Here is a 7,509-nt window from a genome sequence, read left to right as displayed (position 1 = left end):
GGCGCTGCAAACGCTTCGGCTGTTCGGTCCAGCGCTTGCGGACCTCAACAGGAATGCGAAATTGCATGGATTGCCATGAGCAGCGATCGCAAGGATGTTAAGTCAATAAGCAAATTCCCACTTTAAAGTAATAGACTTTTTTTTCTTTTTAAGAGAGCACTTGCATCAGTGTCAGTGTCCTTTTATTTGTTCCCCACGGCAATCGTGTGGGAGGTGGGCAAGTAGTCATGAATTTTACTGTTTAGGGAACCCTCTCAAATTAAATAATTGCCAATTCACTTTTTAATTCAACTAACTTTAAGACATGCCAACTCTATTGTCAGGTTTAGACTAGGTGCTTTATTCTCGTGTAATTAACATTTATTTAAACCAGCAGAATTCCACCAAAGTACCATTTGTTCCTATTTTGGTAGGAAGAGGATGGTGTTTTTAAAGAACATGATGGGTTCTTCATTAGGTAAAAGAATAAAACTTAGGGCTGCTTTACAAAGGCATTCATTACCAACTATAATGCCACTATTCAATCTATAAGAATTCTTTAGGTGGGGCTTGGAGTGGGGGTGTCACACCCAGCGATACTTAGGGATTACTCCTGGCTCTGCACTCAGGAATTAACTTCTGGCTGTGCATGGGTGGACCATATGGGATGCTGGGGATCAAACCCTGGCCGCCGGGTGCAAGGCCCTACTCACTATCAGAATTCTTTGGCTAAATCAATCCATTAATGTATTGTGGCACTGTAGCACTCTCCTATTGTTCATCGATTTGCTGGAGCGGGCACCAGAAATGTCACCATTACCACTGTGAGACTTGTTGTTACTGTTTTTAGCATATCAAATACTCCACAGGGAGCTTGCCAGGCTCTGCCATGTGGGCAGGGAATTCTCGGTAGCTTCCAAGAGGAACAGACAAATCAAACCCAGGTCCGCCGCGTGCAAGGCAAACGCCCTACCCGCTGTGCTATCACTACAACCCCATCAATGTCTTGACCGCCTGCTAACCGAGTGGAGAGTCCTGTATCTGTAAGGGAGAAAGAACACGAAGTTCTGCCCTCCAGAGGCTTGTGATGGTCTGGTAACCTTAATATAAGCATTAAGATCAGTGCAATAAACGTCAATCCTAGCATTTTATCTATTTCTGACACTTGTTTATTTGACTCTAAATTTATTTTCCACCAGAAAGGGGTAGGATATCATTATTGTACTTTAGAAGAAAACCTGACTTCATTTACATTAACAAAACGATTTGAACAATCAAACAGATGCAGTAGAATAGGTGTAACAGTAAAGAAGGGTAAAGGGGGAACCGGAGCCATAGCACACTGGGTAAGGGTGCTTGCCTTGCACACAGCCAATCCCAGTTCGATCCCTAACACTATATGGTCCCTAGAGGCCTGGCAGTGAGTGCAGAGGCAGAGTAAGCACCGAGCACTGCCAAGTGTGACTCAAAACACAAAAAGTGAAGAGAGACCATCTCTACTAACTTGAGACGTAGATTGCACCACGAGTTAAAACTACCCCAAACCACAAAGACGTGTAAACTCGTGGGGATGCTTAGATACTTGTGCTCGAGGAAGAAGAGAGTACGGTTTTGGGCCAGAGAGACGGTACAGCATAAGGAGCTCGCTTTGCCCCCGGCCAGCCCAGGTTCAATCCTCAGCCTTCTCTACGGTCCTTGGAGCTCCTAGGAGTGATTCCTGAGTATAGAGCCAGGAGTAACTCCTGAGCATTGCAGGTGTGCTCCCTACCACCCCCCCTCCCAATAAAAGAGGATACAGTTTTGGGTGGGCCTCACTAAAACATAATTGTAACTGATTATGGTGGGAAAAATGGTCAGGTTGGGATTTGGGAAATTTTGTTAGAGAATGAACTCTTGGCAATCACCGTCTGGAGCTTGTATAGTGAAGCATCTATGCAAGTCACTAGCAAGGCCTTGTTCCCCAGGTTGTTCTAGTGGCTGTATTCAATAAATCAAAACATATTATAAATGCATGTCCATGTACAAGCCGTGTCTCAACTGAAAACTCCAATTCATAGTATAGCCTCTAGGGTACCCATCACAGGAAATGGACGCCCTGCGTGGTAGCTCGGCACTGGAAAGGTGTATCAGTTAATTGAGGGTAAATAAAGGCTCAGGAGGACCGAAGAGAGAGTAGAGGGATTAAGACACATGTCTTTGCCTTGTGTGTGGCTGACACTGATTCCATCCTCAGCGCCACATATGATCCCCTGACGACCACCACCACCACCCCCCCACCCCCAGCCCCCAGGAGTAATCCCTGAGCATTTGTGAGTACAGCTGGGAGTGGCCTCAAAACTGAAAACGTAAAATCCTTGAGAGGATGCTGGTCCTGGGGCTTTGCCCGGAGCGTGGTTCTATTTCATTTGTTTTGTTATTTTTGGAGCCACACCCAGCTCTGCTCAGGGCTTACTGCTGCCTCTGTAATCTACTAACAAGGCTCCGGGAGATGAAAGCTGGGTGGTTCTTGTGCAGGGCCTTGCCCCGTGCTACCTCTCCTGCCCCTGTAGCTGTGCTTCTTGATGGCGAATGCTGGTCACTGTTCTGTCTGAGGGAGGTCAGGGGAGGATGGGTGAGTGGGACTGCAAGCAAAGGCTGTTGCTTAGCAGAGGCAGCTGGGAGACTCCGGAGAGGTTGGGGCCATCCTTCTGGGAGGAAACAGTGATCTGGAACCTGCTCTAGCTAGTAACCACCTTGTTCCTTTCCCCCAATCACCTCCTGTCACTCAGTTGAGGAACCGAAAACTCAGAACCGACCTTCCCTTAAAGACATTGTCTTCTAGGGCCAGAGTGATGGTACAGCGGGGATGGCGTTTGCCTTGCATGCGGCCAACCTGGGTTTGATCCCTGGAGTCCCATATGGTCCCCCCAGCACCGCCAGGAGTAATTCCTGAGTGCAGAGCCAGGAGTAAACCCTGAGCATTGCTGGGTGTGTCTTCTAGTATTAGGCTGTATAGGAGTAAAGTGCTTGCTTTGGTGCTTCGATCCCCAGCACTGCATTAGGGCCCCTAAGCACAGCCAAAAAGAGTCCCTGAAGGTCTCAAGCGATAGCACAACCGTAGGGTGTTTGCCTTACACATGGCTGACCTGGGTTCGATCCCCGGCATCCCATATGGTCCTCCAAGCACCACTAGGAGTAATTTCTGAGTGCAAAGCCAAGAGTAACCCCTGAGCATCACTGGGTGTGACCCAAAAAGCAACATTAATTAATTAATTAATTTTTTAAAAATGGTCCCTGAGACTGCAAGGTGTGGCCCAGATCCCCCCAGGATTGTCCCCCTTATATACTTTTAATTTCGTTTTAGGCACAGTGGTTCACAGTACCATTAATGAAAGGGCTCCATGTGTAACAAATTCCTCCACCACCTCCTCCCCCAAAGTGTGCTCTTTCCTCCCCCATTGTCCCAGTGGCCCCCTAATGCCCTGAATACCTCCCCCTACCCTCCCCTGTCATTGTCACCTCTTTTCATATACAAGCATTGTATGCCCACCCTCGGAGTCCTTCATTCTCCCATGGACTACCATGTGGCATCTCCACCTCCGCTCAAAATGCCCTTTTAATGGTGCCAATGATCCCACTTTCCTCTGACAAAATTACAGAAATTTCTCCATCTTGTTTTTTTGTTTGTTTGTTTGTTTGCTTGCTTTTGGGGTCACACCCAGCGATGCACAGGAGTTACTCCTGGTTCATGAACTCAGGAATTACTCCTGGCTGTGCTCAGGGGACCATATGGGATGCTGGGAATCGAACCCGGGTCGGGCCGCGTGCAAGGCGAACACCCTACCCGCTGTGCTATCCCTCCAGCCCCTCTCCATCTTGTTTTACCCACTTTCATGATCTGACCCTGTTTTCTGCCTTGTCTCTCTTAAGCCGTACTCCACTGAAGAGAGAGTGACACAGGTAAGGTGCTTGCTGCCTTGCATTCTGCCTGGCACACGTATGGTCACCTGAGCGTTGCCGGGAGGGAGAGACTCCTGAATGCAGAGGGAGAAATGACTTGGTTCCACAGGCAGGCAAGCAGGACTACTCAAGACCGCCAACGAGGGGTTCTGGACCCGTGAGCAGAGGACTCTACCACAGCAGTCTTCAAACACCCTCATGCTTCCTTCCTTCCCCTAGAGGTATTTCACTGACAGGCACACGATCTGAAATACTTGTGAATTCCTCTTGCCTCTGGATTCACTACTATCATTTTTCTTTCTTTACCCCATCGTTTCTCTTTGGTGTTCAGAAATGTGCTCTCTATGTTTGTCTGGCTTCCCTGTGTGTATCTAATTTTAGATTGCAACTGAGGGACAGGGTAATGTCTTTCCACGTGCATGATCCCACCAAGGATGCCTGGGAATGTCTCATCATATTAACATCATTCCATTAACCTTTTCTTAACTTAGCAAATAGTATATGAGGGTCTGCAAAGAACTTGGTTACTGGAACCCTACTGGGATTTATAAATAATTTGGAGGATATATTTGCAATATATCCAGAATAATAGAGCCTTTCACGTAATGTGTGATATATTCAAGTTAGCCTTATATGATCTTTCTTTTTGGGGGGGGGGGGATAGGGAGGGCAGACCTAATGGTGCTTGGGGCTTACTCCTGGCTCTACACTCAGGAATCACTCCTGGCAGGAAATTCAGGCGACCAGATATAGGGTGCCAGGAATGGAACCCAGGTGGCCTGCATACATGGCAAGTGCCTTACACCTGTACTAGCTCTCTAGCTCTTTCTTATATGATCTCTAGGCAATGCTAAGAGATATATTTGAGATGAATAGTAAAAAATATATAGAAGCTGAATATATTTAAATATCCCTACTGGTTCTTCAGATGTTCAGGTCTGACCTTGTCTGGGCTGGGTGCTGTTCGTTTCTTTACTGACGAAATGGCGTGTCGGATTTTGGAAGGGAGAACATTGGGAATGACATATCCATCCTGTGGAATTTGGTATGTCGGCAAGTGGACATGGCTATCGAAGAGATTTGAGTAGAAGTCATGGATAATCTTCTCCATTGCCATTCTGGAGTATGTGATGGATCCATCAGGACGTCGGAGGGCAGTCATCTTGGTCTTGTAGTTGGCGAAGGACAGGCAGGCATTACGAATACTTTTCCCGGTTTCTGCCGCATCTAACACCACTTCTGCTCTTCTCTCTTTGAGGTCTTCCTTGATCACAACTCTGCACTGCTTTGCGAGCTCGGACGTTCGCTTGTGGTTGCCTGAGGCTTGCACCAAACCACGTTGGCAAATAAGCTCAAGAGTTTTCAAAGACTGGGGCTGGACCAATAGCACAGCCGGTAGGGCGTTTGCCTTGCACAAGGCCAACCTGAGTTCAATTCCCAGCATCCCATATGGTCCCCTGAGCACCGCCAGGGGTAATTCCTGAGCGCAGAGCCTGGAGTAACCCCTGTGCATCGCGGGGTGTGACCCAAAAAAGAAAAAGAAAAAAAAAGTTTTCAAAGACAGGCGTTTTTTTGTGCCTATCTCTCTCTTGGCGTTCCTCGCACAATCATGGAGGTGCTGAACCAGTCGATCATATTCCTCGTCAGTGTTGTCAACAATGCCGTCAGTACTCATCAATACGCTGGCTCGGCTCTTCACACGCTACCTGTCTGAATGCAAGGTTTTGTCCCAATGGAAAACCAGCAGGACTGTACTACTGTACAAGAAGGGAGACATCCATGACATTGGCAACTATCGCCCGATCTGCCTATTGTCTGTCATCTACAAGTTGTTCACTCGAGTCATCCTAAATAGGATTGGCAGAACACTAGATGAAGGACAATCATGCGAGCAAGCCGGGTTCCGCAAAGGATTCAGCACCATCGACCATATCCACACGATAACCAAGCTCATTGAGGTTTCTCGGGAGTTCAAGATGCCGCTCTGTTTAACGTTCATTGATTTAAAGAAGGCCTTTGATTCTGTTGAGACGGAAGCGGTCATTGAAGCCCTAGCCAATCAGGGCATTCAAGCCCAATACATCAAGATCCTCCGTGAGCTGTATTGCGGATTCACTACCAGGATCTCACCATTCTACAAAGGAGTAATCATTGATGTCAAGAGAGGGGTTTGGCAGGGTGATACCATTTCACCGAAACTCTTCAGTGCCACCCTCGAAGAACATCATGTGATGACTGGAATGGGAAGGAATGGGAGTGAAGATAGATGGTCGGCAACTACACCACCTCCACTTTGCTGATGACATTGTTTTAATAACACCAAACATTAGCCAAGCGGCACAAATGCTGGCCGACTTCGACCGTGAGTGTGGAAAGGTCGGACTACAGCTGAATCTTACGAAAACAATGTTTATGAGAAACAGTCCCATTCCTGATGCCCCATTCGCTCTCAACGGAACGACCATCTCCGAATGCAACAGCTATGCATACCTAGGTCGAGAAGTCAACATGACAAATGACCTGGCACCCGAGCTGTGCAGGAGGAAGAGAGCGGCTTGGAACGCCTTCAAGAGCGTCGAAGAAATAGCTAAGAGGACGAAGAACCTCCGGGTCCGGGCACATCTCTTTGATTCCACTGTTCTTCCTGCATTAACATACGCCTCAGAGACATGGGCCCTATGCAAACAGGATGAGAATGCTATTCGGGTCTCCCAAAGAGGAATTGAAAGAGCTATGCTTGGAATATCACGTTTCACTCAAATGAGAGAAAGAATCCGGAGTTCCGACATCCGTCGACGATCAAGAATCAGGGAAGCTGTCTCATTTGCCAAGGTGTCAAAAATCAGATGGGCTGGTCACGTAATGAGATTTAAAGACTACCGCTGGACTAGAGCTGTTACTGACTGGATTCCACGGGGTATCAAAAGACCACGTGGCCGTCCACCTACCAGATGGTCAGACTTCTTCATCAAGATCATGAACGATCAGTTTGAGGCTCTTTGTGTTCCTAGAGCGAACAGACGCCATTGAGCTACACTAGCACGTGACAGGGACAAATGGAGACGTTACTGGCACCCGCTCGTGCAAATCGACGATTAACGGGAAGTCAAGTGATCAAGTGATCCCTACTGAAGGAGTTTGCTTTCTGTAGATTCTTGAACTAGAAAAATATTAGACTCTAATAAGACCCAGTTTCTATAATGTTTCAGAAGCAAGATCTGTACTTCATTGACTTACTGTGGTACCCCTCATCAGAAGACTCCCGAGAGTGGATTCCATTCAAATTTTATGTTTTCTTTCCTAAGTGTTGCATCTTTTCTTCAGACCAACCATGACCAGCGAAGAGCTTTATGAAAGGATTTGAAACTGGTTCTGATGTTGTGAGATGATGTAGCACAGCATTAGCTTCTAGACTGTGGCTGCTAGGAAGGCATAGATCCCGAAACAGAGATTTCTTAGGTCATAAACACAAGCATGAAGGCAGAGGCAGAAGTGGGAGGAAAAGGTCACGGATGGCTTAGTTGTAGAGGAGAAGGAGAAAGAGAGAAAAATACTCCGAATGCTCATTTAGTGAAATGAGTGTTTGTTATG

The sequence above is a fragment of the Sorex fumeus genome, unplaced genomic scaffold (assembly GCF_029834395.1).
Source record: "Sorex fumeus unplaced genomic scaffold, SorFum_2.1 ptg000002l, whole genome shotgun sequence".
Classification (NCBI taxonomy): Eukaryota; Metazoa; Chordata; class Mammalia; order Eulipotyphla; family Soricidae; genus Sorex; species Sorex fumeus.
This window is presented reverse-complemented; position numbering follows the sequence as displayed.